This window comes from Protopterus annectens, chromosome 5.part0 (genome assembly GCF_019279795.1).
Source record: "Protopterus annectens isolate FY-2018-M chromosome 5.part0, PAN1.0, whole genome shotgun sequence".
NCBI classification, from domain to species: domain Eukaryota; kingdom Metazoa; phylum Chordata; order Ceratodontiformes; family Protopteridae; genus Protopterus; species Protopterus annectens.
The window spans coordinates 33670061-33682515 of record NC_056735.1 but is presented as its reverse complement, the minus strand read 5'-3'; the positions used below and the strand labels follow the sequence as shown (position 1 = coordinate 33682515).

Below are 12455 nucleotides of genomic sequence, written 5' to 3'. Positions count from 1 at the left end.
TTATGCCTAAGGTGGTATCCAGTGTGGCTCTTAACCAAACTATTCACCTACCAACTTTTTACCCAAATCCGCAGAACAAGGGGGAGTGGATTCTGCATTCCTTGGACGTACACATACAACTAAGATTCTACTTAAACAGGACCAAATCTCTGAGAAAGTCTGAGCAGCTATTGGTGGCATTTTCTGCAGGATAAGAGGGGAAGGCTATTTCAAAGTGGATAAGCCACTGCATTCGTTTGTGCTATTTGCATCATGGTAAACCAGTGCCCAAGAGAATCGGGTCACATTCCACCAGGGCTGCATCTACCTCAGCAGCTTTTCTCAGAGGGGTGCCAACCAAAGACATTCTAGAAGCTGCTACTTGGAGCTCTGTTCATACTTTTACAAAGCATCATCATTTGCCTCTCTTCTCTAAGTCCAGGGCAGGCTTTGCCACTGCAGTTCTGCAGGGCCTTATAGCCGCTCCTAATGCTATTTAGTTCTAGCCGCCCATCCATAGCTTTGGGATTCTACCCAAATGTAATGACTGCAACAGTGAAACACGAAGAACATAGTACAGTTGTGTACACTTACCATAAATGTAGATGTTCGAGTGTATTCACTGTTGCAGTCCGGGTTACCCACTCGCCATCCTCCTTTTTTCTAGAACTTCTCTTGCCTTCACTATATTCTACAGCCTTTCTGGTGTATTTACTTTTAGATGAAGGTAACGTTTATGTTGTTGCAATTGCATTTATATATATATATATATATATATATATATATATATATATATATATATATATATATATATATATATTTTTTTTTTTTGTTTTGCTCCCCATTTGGGGGGGCACCTGACATCTGGGGCAAGAAAAACTAAAGAAAATGGCGTTGGCTGCATGTTTTATGCCCCTGACGTCATAGAAGAGGAGACAGCAGCTGACGCAGGACCCAAGACTTTGATATTCAGGCCGACTGAGGGCAACCTGCCAGCAGATTACCCAAATGTAATGACTGCAACAGTGAATGCACTCTAACATCTACATTTATGGTAAGTGTACCCAACTGTACTTTTCTATTCTTTAACTTCTCCATTACTAATCCGCTTTTCTACTTTTCCTCTTTGATTTCTCATTTTTTTGTATTGTAAAATTTTCTGTATCCTTTGCCTGTATTTCTGTTCAGATATCTGGTGCTGCTATTTTGTATTCATAGGTATGTACTAGGCTAATGGCCCTGGAGCCTTTACAAGCCTAGCCCATAGGATTACCCTGGCATTGTGCCACCCGACCTTAGTTCCTAGTGCCTCTGTCAAGTAGAGCCACTGGAGTGATCCCCGGGGTGAATTTCCTATTTCCCATCCAGTAATCAAGATTCCTCTTGAAAAGGGCCAGTGAGGTGCTCTGTTTGACATGTATGGGAAGTCTGTTCCATAGCATGGGCAGTCTCTGGGTTATGAATCTGTCCCTCCAGCTTCTGTTGATTGTGGTAATGAGGTTGAGTTATTTGGAGTGTGTGGTGCTGCGGGATGTGGATTTCTTTAGATGTAGCATTTCTAACAGAGCTGGGTCAGACATGGATTTGTAAGTCACGCAGAGATTGCCTCTAAGTAGGCGATATGAGACGGAGAATAGTTGGAGTTTTTTGAGTCTGTCCATATAGGGCAAGAGTTTAAGGCCTAGGATCCTCCTTGTTGAGGTACTTTTGCAGCCTTTCCAGTTGTTGCAGGTGTCTAGTGAGGTACATGCCAAATGGGACATTGTACTCCTCGATGATTGGCCTAATGAGGGAAGAGTAGAGGGAGACAATGACCTTTTTCTTCTTGGATGCAAAACCCTTAGCAATGAGATGTGCCGCACAGAAGGACTTTCTGACCGCAGTGGCAATGTGGTGGTCGAAAGAGTGTTCCCAGATCTCTTATAAATCCTTCTGTGTTCAGTGGACTACCATCAATGTGGTAATTCATGGGAACCAGGTTTTTCCCAAAGGGGATGACAACACATTTTTTGGCATTGAGCTTAAGGCCATGGTTCTGACACCAGTCATTGGTCTCAGTGAGGCCATTCTGTAGGATGTCAACATCACTTGGGGAGTTAATAATAGCTCCCAACTTGCAATCATCTATGAACTTTGTCAGCCAGAGTCCTTCATGTTGGCCTGGACTTCAGAGAAGTAGATACCAAACAGGAGTGGACCCAGGACCTAACCCTGTGGGACTCCACTCGTGATAGGTCGGCAGTCTGACTTGGAGTCAGCTACTTTCACACTGTGGGTTCTGTCTATGAGCCAGTTTGCAACCCACCTAGTGATATAAGGGTTGATGCCTAGCTTAGTGAGTTTTTCTATGATCCCTGAGTAGGGAATGGTACCAATGGCCTTGACCAGATCAAAGTAGGCTGTATGAGCCACCTTGCCTTCATCCACAGCTCTGGTGACTGACTCAAAGAAGTTGACCAGGTTGAGCATGCATGATCTACCCTTCACAAAACCAAACTGTGTGGGATCCAGAGTTTGGAGATTCCCTATATCCTTCTTTATTAGGTCCATGATGATGCATTCCATAGTTTTGCATATCGGACTCGTCAGGCTAATGGGGCGATAGTTCCCAGGGTCTGTAGTTGCTCCTCCTTTGTGGAGAGGGGTGAGTGTAGCAGTGTGCCATTCGGTAAGGACAACACCTGAGGTGAGGCTGTGATTGAACAGGACACACAGGTGAGTTGCCAGTTCACTTTGTAGTTCATGTAGAACACAGCCAGGGATATTGTCAGGTCCCATAGAAGCTATATTCTTAGCCTTGGACAGTGCTGTTTTAACCTCTGCAGCAGTAGTACTGGGTGCCTGGCAGTCTACTGGTATTGTGATTGGTCCTTTGGTAGGGGAGAGAGGGGTAAAGTTGGCACTGAATATGTCAGCCAGTATATTGACAATATCTGTTGGCTCGGTATAGGAGGTACCATTGTGCAGTAGCTCAGAGCAAATCTGGGTATTGTCATGGAGACTCTTTACATAACTGTAGAAGGCCTTGTGGTTGTGTTTACTATCTGCTGCATTTTTGTTTTCATAGCTAGCTTTAGAGGATTTGATGAGGGATCTCAACTTTTTGTTGAGGCTGATAAGGGAGTTTTTCCAGTCTTGGGACTTCACCTTATTCCGCATCAGTTTCTTCCTTCTGTTGTAGAGTTCGATTATGGCAGGGGACCACCAGAGTGACTTCCTTTTTTTGGAGGAGAGCGTCTTGGTTCTGTTGGGTATGGCGAGATCCATGCATTTGTGTACGTTTGTACAGTGCATTGGTGTTTGGTTCGGCAGTCAACTTTAGAGAAGTTTTTCATGGTGGTTACCTTTGCGAGGGTGGGGGTGGGGGGTGGGATGTGGATTTCCAAGGTGATTAGTTTGTGGTCAGATCTAACCAGGGAGGAGTTGACTATTGGTGTAGATCAACGGTCGCCCATATTAGTAATGATCAGTTTTACTCTGCATAAATATTGCTACATATTAAATCTCTTTTTTCTTTTCCATGTCTATTTTTCTTATTCAGATGTCTGCTGTTCCTATTGTTCTTCCTTACTTGAGGTACTTGTTCCATCATGCTGTGGGTATAACCTGTGTTAGACTTTCTACAAAAAATCCTACACTTAACAGGTGTTCTATAACTTCAAATCCACTAATCTTCTGTTTATGTTACCTCTTTTTTCATCTTATGTTTTGTATTATGAAATTTACTGTATCTGGATGCCTTTGCTTGTAATCTTTGGGGCTGCTTTTTTGTATTGATTAATTTGTTTTTCTGTTTTTGAGTGAATGCTGCACCATATCAGATCTCTCTTTGTTCCCTATGTCCATATTTCTTTTTTATACCTTTCAAAAATCTCTAGATTTCATTCTTTATATTTTCACACTTCCTCAATCGCTTTTTTCCAAACGACCCAAGGTTTATTGGCCTGTATAATGTTTTTCATAAATCTTGCGCATTAATGAACACAAATTTGCATTTGAAGCTTTTGACAGTTTTTCTTGTGCAAGTATTTTTCTTTCCTGTTATTTCCCGCTTAATCTTTTTGTGTATCTTCTCTCCAGAAATTCTGGGCTTCTTGCATAATAGTAACAATATATAATTTCTTTCTTATCCTCAGTAATCCACTCTATCATTGTCATGGCTCAGGCCTATCAGTTACTGTGATTTTTATGGACTACTGCTTCCTTCTACAACAGGGGCTTGGTCTGGCCCCATTGTAGGAATGTTTTCGTGTCTTGAGGTTTCTGCACTGTCATTTTTTCCAGTCCTAGCACCAGTGCACTGAGCAGGATTGGGTACTTTTTTTTTATTCTGTGACTCGTGCCCCCAGCTTTTTTTTTTTATTTTTTTAACCTACTTCAGTCTATGATGTATGCTATATAAAATATAGTGTATATATCAGTGTTATCTTGGTGAGGTTTTGTGAAAAACAGGTTCCTCCTTGTAAAGCTACCCACCAAGTCTTGAGGATGAATTTAGTTCCAGTAGTACTCTCCTTTGCTTTCAGATTTATCTCTCCATTTGGACCCCTTTTTAACTGGATGTGTGAGATGTCTGGTCATATAGATTGGGAGTATACTAAGAGAGTGTGTCATTGTACCTTTGGTGGAGTATTTGCTAGGGCCTGATAGTAGGATTCAGTCTAATAGGGAATTTGATGTCTTGCTGTAATGTGTGGGGCTATTGATTAGTTGTGTGATACCATATATGTTCATGGTAGATGTAGGGAAGTTAGTTTGTCTAACTAGTTGATATTCACATCACCTAATAGTATTTTTTCTTGTAGAAATGTTATGGACATCCAATGCAGGATATCTTCCAGTATAGCTGTATTGTAGTCAGGAGGGAAGTTAAGGAATACTTATTTATTTATAAGTTTATTTTGTGGAAAGCTGTAAGAAGCTTTGTTTAACTGAATTTTGGTATTGGTTTGTTTTAAGGGGAAATATGAAAGCAGTACCACTACCTTTGTACTTTATATGGTCATTATGGATGATATATATAATTAGTTATTAGTATAACTTCAGAGTAGTTTAAGCCAATTTTCAGTTACAAAGAGAACATCAGGCTTGTGTTGAGTAATCCAAGCCTGTAGTTCAGGTTGTATTTCTTATGCTTCTAGCATTTATTGCAGCAAAAATTAGATCGCCAGGATTGCGGATTGGCTGTTGTGTTAGAGAAGTGTGTGGGAGATAACTGTTTCTGTGTTTATTGTGATAGGTGGGCCAAGATTATGGTGTATATCTGCTCCTAGAAGGATTTTAGTATATTGGAGAATTATGCATACTTGTTTTTGGAGAGGATTCTCGCAATTAATTTTGGTTTGGTTGGAGCTGAAGCTCATTTAATCAGTCTGTATTTGTGATAAAGGCGAGGGGCAATATTAAGCAGGTTTTGTGCAATGTGTGGAGAGTGTAAAGAGGAAGTAAGGATAGGTGGTTGGGACAGAGTTGAAGGGATGTTGTGAGATATTATTGAGTCATTGTAGGATGAAAGATGCACAGTAGGAGGACAACAGAGGGTAGCTGAAGAGTTAAAATAAGTACAGGAATCTGTATTTTATAGGTTTCAAGTAGTGGGGAAGTAGCAAAGAATAAGGAAACAAGAAGTTGCAGGGTAGTTTGAGATTCAGTGATGGTAGATTCTAATAGCTGATAGAGGACAGGTAAGGAGAGAAGTATGGTCTGTAACAGGAATAGAGTTACATTCTGCTGGTGTCTACTCTGGAATGTAAGTAGTTGAGGGGTATAAGAGGCTAGAGTATAATAAAGTAGTCAAAATAAGAAATGAGGGTTTATTTGGGAAAAGAAAACAATATAATGTGGAATAGATGGGTACTATTAGAGAGGGTTGCGATTATGAATGGGTATAGTGCAAAGCAGTATGGGAGGGAAAAAGATAGTTGAGAATGGGGATAAAAATTAAGTGGAGATAAAAGTAGGAAATAAGCAGAAGTGACTGTATAGAAGTAGTAAGGACATTTGGGGAGGATTTTGGAATGAGAGTCACAAATGCAATCTATGTGTAGGAAGTATGGGTGTTGGGAATTGGGGGTAGAGTAGGGGGAGAAACGAAGATGAGTGTAGCAGGCTTCCCACCCTCAGGTCAAGTTACAACTGAGAGCAATCAGTTTATACCCAATACAAAGCAGTTAACAAAGAGATGCAAAATAATACAGGCAGACGCACACTTCTTGTGACTACTGTCTGGGATTTTCTGTCATTTGCTGAGGCTAAAATAACTGGCATATGCAGTATAGTCTACTGGTCAAGAAAAAGGGAACAATGGCCAACTCCGTAAGTGGTCCTTAGAATGCATGGACTATTTCACAGAGTAGGCATCTATTTAACTGATTCAAGTTAATACACAGGTTAATACACAGCAAGGTTCTTCATAAATGTGCTTACATTATACAATGACAGAATTCTCAGTAAACCTGTAGGAGTACGGTCTTGTGGCAGAGGTCCTGCAGTTCTGAGGTCAGATGCAGTGACTGCAGGCTGTTATGCAATGACAAAATTCTCAGGAAACTTGTAGGAGTAGGGCCTTGTAGCAGAGCGCCTGCAGTATCAAGGTCAGGTGTTATGACTGCAGGCGCTGCTCTTTGAAGGAAGATGTACCATTTTTTTTTAACTCTCTACATTTTGTCATCAGTATAATGTGCAGGTATCTCTCCTCCTCTGTCATTGTAAACGTCTCCAACTCTTTCCCAGATGAAAATGCAGTCTTTCTATTTACTGTTGCTAGTATTTCATCGAAGTTCCTCTATTCCACTGCTCAAGAACTACATTCCTTCTCTCTCTCTCTACTTCCTCACACAACTTGTTGGTGTGACAGACTCTTTCCATTTCTTTCTTACATTTTTCTTCAGGCCGTTGAATCACGTCTATATCACTTTATCGAAATTTTACTACATCAAATCAATAAAGGTTGAACTTTATTGATTGAAGTGGTAGAATATCGAGTAATGTAAAAAAATACATTAATTAAAATAACCAGCGTAGGCAGGGGGGGGGCAAGCCCCCCTGCTCCCCCACCCCCCCTACTTAAATATACCAACTCCGAGACTGCACTACATTGAGGTAAATGGAAATCTCCCTCTTAAGGAAATTTCCGTTTACCTGCATGATGTTCTGAACTTTCGACATTGTCATGCCGACAATATCATATTCAAAATTGTCAGCTTACGACAACGTGAACTAGACCCATTGAATCACCCTGCCCTGATATCAGTGCTTTCATGTTCTGTTAATAATCCTTCATGTGTTTCTGACCATTTCTATTTTGCCTGGTAATTTGGGCATTGGGTTAATTATGCAATTGTTAGCTTTGCCACTTTAAAATATCCGTATATATTGGGTATTCCCAGTACCAATGCTGTTTTGCCATTATATCTTTTTTCCCGGCTTATATGGGTTTCTTGTTGTCCCGTAAGGGTTCATATAACCATTTTGATACTTTGTGAATAAATTGTTTAGAGAGGGTGGCACACATGTGACCTGCATGGAGTACTAATGATAGAACAAACATTTTTGCAGCATCAGCTTTATATTCCACATCCATCTGAACCAATTTCCAAGACTGCATATTTGCTGTAATCTTTTCTAAAATCTCCTCATAAGTATATACCACCTACTCTGACAGTCTGCTGTAACCTGTACCTCCAAGTATCTCACACTGTTCAACATTAAATCACTGTTACAGTAGCCAAAACTTTTTGGGTTATATCCTTCCTAGGATACAATCAATGAGACAGCTTTCAAAGTTTAAGGGCACCTTTCACATGCCCTAACTGCCAGGTCTTGAATCGGCTCCATATAAAAAGACCTTTACTGCTGCCAAAGTGCATTTGTCCACAGTCTTCATGGAACTGACAGTCGGCTAGTCATTCTTCAAGGCTCGTCAAATAAGTACCCTTCTGGGAAAATCTTTCCACAATGTTCTTTACGAAAGTCTGTGTTTTACTGTGAATTTAACCGTTTTAATAACTTTGTTAGCAAAATTATTTTTGTATAAACTGCACTTCCTTGTAGGGTAGTTTTACCTTGTAAATGCTTGTGTGACAAAACTGTGTAAAATCTTTATTTTTAATTACTTATTTACTACATTTTGCTGTAGAGTTAGTGTGTTAATGTCAGGATGTTTTGATTTTAATTTTGCATTTTTTTTTTTTTAACACTTTAAAAATCTTTATTTTTCTGTTGGGATGTTTAGTAACCCTCCCGGGATTTGTTACCCACTTGTCATGCTTCTGTTTTGACTAAACCATGGAACATTTACCAGTTTGTTCGGTTCTCCCTTGTCCCATCTGTAAAGAAAAGAAAATTTCCCTTCAATTTTTGGTGTCAGGCTGAACCATTTGCTGCATCAGCTGCCATTAGGTGACTCTGCAGTAGCTTAGTTTGGTTCCTTGGGCTGATAGTCAGTGACTCTCCATTCTCATTTAGAAGGGCAGGGACTGGAGGTGGGTGTTTGTTTCTTCAGTCAATTCTCCTCATGCTGAAGATTCTGATTCAGAGGACTGTTACTTCAGATTTCCCTCCAAAATAAGCTATTTTTTCTGAGATCTGAAATGAAAGTTATATTTTAGTGGGAACGGATTGAAATCCATATTTCCTAGCAAAAGTTTTATGAGGAGTTGTAACTGCCTGTTCCACAGCCTACAGCTGTCCCTTCTGTTTTATCAGCTTGGAAGATGTTTTCTTAACAGCTTGCATCTTGCCTGGCAGTCAACCTCCTGTTCCTAAAAAGTCTGACAGGTTATACAAACTACCTCAAACCTATGTCTGCTTTCTGATTCTAACGCAGATCCTGCAGGTATTTCCTTATCTAAAACTTTTAACTGCTAAACTGCTTTGTTAATTCTAACTCTGTTCCCTTTGACAAGGATAAGAGAGTTTTTGACAGATTTGGAAAGAAAATTTATTCTTCTGCCACTTTAACTTTCGGAATTTTGAGCTGCCAGGCTCATTGAAAATTTTGCTGCCGCCTTTTGAGAAAATGAGAAAGTAAACTGATGATGATGATCTTCTCTCTTCAGAGGTTAAATAAACTGCTCCTATGATTCTGCTGATAACATCTCCAGAACTGATACTATGGGGTTAGTTATGAGAAGATTTGCTTGGTTATATTCGCAAAACGTACAAGAATATGTTAAAATTGAGATGTTATGTAGTCCAATCTCACCTACATTCTTACCCGTGGATTTGGAGCCGAATGTTAGCTCCGACTCCGCCAAAACTTTTGTAGCTCAAAGTCTTTCTATTGGCTGGGCTAAGATGGTATCCCATGCTGCACTGCTCTATATCCCCAGATCTTGTTTGCCGCTCGTGTAGCTCGGACGTGGTCTCGCTCTTGGCTTTGGCTAAGTACCCTTTTTTCTTCTTGAGAGAATTTATTGCAAACAAAAAGCTATTTTAATAGCTATTGTTCGTTTGGTATTATTTTGTGGAAAAATTGTGTGTGTGATTGTTTCTGTGGTATCCCACTAGCTGTTCCAACGGGCTAGGCCCGCTTCAGTTAGAGGACCTAGTCTGTCCCCTTGCTGCCCTGTGTTACAAACTTTCTGGTCTAAAACCATTTAAATTAGAGGTTTTAGTCCTACCCCCGTTCTTGTGTGTTTCAGAGGATCGTTCGTTAGAGTGTTTTGTTAGTGATAGTTTTTTCCCTCCCTAAGTGTGTGATTTTCCAGTTGGTTCCATACCTGTAATTTTTTGTCTTGGTGATTGGTGGTAGTTGGTTACGATGTCTAAAGATTCTAAGGAGCACAAGCCCTTGGGCTTTAAGAAATGCTCAAAGTGTGGCTATAAAATGTCCATTACCGATGGACATTCTGTCTGTGTATTTTGTCTGGGAGCAATCCATCTCCAGGAGTCATGCAGCTTCTGTCATGCATTTAGTCCCAGGGTCCTTCAGGAAAGAAAGAATAAGTTGATTTTGAAGGGACTTCTGAAACTCTCCTTCGAAGAGGGTCTGGAAACTGCTTCCAGCTCTAAAGCTAAAACCACAAAATCAAAAAAGAGGTCTCCGGCTCCTTCAGTCTCCTCTGAGCCACCGGAGAAAATAGCTAAATCAGCTTCGACATCCTCGGCTCTACCATCCTCTGGGCCACAGGAAGTGTCAGTGCTGATGGAACCGGCGTCGGCTCCAATCATTTTGGAACCTATTCGGAGCCGATCGCCTAGTATTAGGCAAGTATCACCTGAGAGGGAGGTCTCGATCTCCCTCCCTGTCCTCCAAATCCTCCAGGACATTATCGGATGTGGACGTCGGTAGAGTGGTGCAGAGACTCCTTCAGTCGACGGTCTTGGCAAAATTGTTCTTGGCTCCGCTCCAGTCGGCTCCAGAGCCCATCCTGCAACCTACTTCGATACTTCCTCATCCGAGCGCATCCCAGCCTTTGGAGCCGGAGTGCTCGGCTCTGTGTGATGTCTCCAGGTCAGTTCCGATGGCCCCTCCTGGCTTATCGGTGCCGACGTCAGCTCCGACCCAGTCGGCGCCATCCATGGGATTCAGGACTCAGGATTCTTCAGTCGGACCCGAGGGAGAGACTTTGGGACATCTCTCGGTTCCTAGTCTCCCTGTCGTGGCTTGGGAGGCTGGTCTCTCCTTGGACTCAGGGGGGGCCAGCCTTTGAGGCCATGCGGAGTGCGCTGGCCAGATCATCAGCGACATCATGTGGGAAGGTCATTCTGTCCCCTACTACTCCGGTGCAGGTTTCTGATCACCACCTGTCTTTAGACAGCAGAGCCCCAAGGCCTCAGGTTACCCCCATGAGTGGTCCCCAAGTTTCTGAGGGCCCCTCAGAGTGCTTGCCTGAGGAGCCCCCTAGAAAGAAAAAGTACAGTTTTGTACCTACCATAAATGTAGATGTTCGAAGATCCACATTGCTGCAGTCCTTACACTTGGGTAGTCCGCTGTCCTCGGTCGGCCCGAATATCAAAGTATAAGGCTGACGTCGGTCAAGGCGCATTTGACTGACATCAGGACGTCAGGGTACAAATGCGCATGACCGACGTCATATCCTCAGTCTTTTCTTGCCCCAGATGTCAGAAGACCCTAAAAATAAAGGTCAAAACCAAAAGACAGCAAACAAACAACCAACCACCCTTGCACTAATTATATGTACAATATATACAATATACACAATATTTACAACCCAACCCACACACCTCTAACTACAGAGGGAAGGAGGGAAGTAAATTGGACTGCAGCAATGTGGATCTTGAACATCTACATTTATGGTAGGTACAAAACTGTACTATGTTCTTCATCTCACATTGCTGCAGTCCTTACACTTGGGTAGAATCCCAAAGCAGAGGTAAGGGAGGATGGCCAAACTACAAGGAAGCAGGAGCTGCCAAAATGCCCTGCAAAACAGCAGTGGCAAAACCAGCCCTGGATTTAGAGTAAAGTGGCAGGTGATAATGCCTAGAGAAAGTATGCACTGAACTCCAAGTAGCTGCCGCCAAAATATCCTTGGTTGCCACTCCTCAAAAGGCTGTCAAGTGGCAGTAGCCCTAGTGGAATGAGGCCTAATCCCAGCTGGAATCTCCTTGCCATGATGGGAATAACAGAAAGCAATGCAAAACCCAATCCACTTAGAAATAGTTTGTTTTGACACAGGCTTGCCCTGAGAACTCAAAGCAAAGAAACAAATAACTGCTGAGACTGCCTGAACCCTTTAGTTCTGTCCAAATAATATCGCAACTGCCTGTGTACATCTAAAGTGTGCAAAATCTTTTCCCCTTTATTTTGGGGATTTGCATAAAAAGTAGGCAAATGAATAGTTTGGTTTAAAGCCACACTAGAAACCACCTTAGGCATAAAGGAAGGATTAGTGCATAAGATACCCTATCCTTATGGAAAATCAAGAAAGGCTCAACCGCCATAAGGGCCTGTAATTCAGAAACCCTTCTTGCAGAGGTAATGGCCAACAAAAGGCAGTCTTCCATGATAAATATTTCAACTCAGAAGTAGCTGCAGGCTCAAAGGTTGTAGAGTGAGTTTCTCCAACACAAAATTGAGATCCCAAGCAGGAGTAGGAGCTCTTGGGGGTCTTATATTCTTTGCCCCTCTAAGAAATTGCTTGAACAAAGGATGAGAAAACAAAGGAGGGTCACATTCATAGTGAGCTGAAATTGCTGCAGCATGAACCTTAATAGAAGAGAAGGACAAACCTTTGTCCAGTAACTCAGTAAGATATTGAAGAGCCACACTTAAATTAGGCTCAGAAACATCAAAATCCTTTGCTGCACTCTAAAATAAAAATCTCTTCCATTTATCTCTTACACTTTCCTTGTACTAGGCCTTCTAGCTTCCAAAATCACATTCAAAACTTGTTGTGGAAGTTGAGACCCTCTATGGTTCAAAACAGAATATGCCAGGCTGTTAGGTGAAGAGAGTGAAGTTTGACATTGAGCAAATGGCTGTCCTCCTGTGACAACAGGTGTGGAAT

The 12455-nt window shown here is 41.7% G+C and overlaps 1 protein-coding gene across 2 annotated transcripts in view; it reads left to right on the top strand.

The window, feature by feature from the left end:
- Positions 1-12455, top strand: part of LOC122802461 (E3 ubiquitin ligase TRAF3IP2-like) — a 1503042-nt gene that overhangs the window by 659113 nt on the left and 831474 nt on the right. The window lies entirely within an intron of this gene.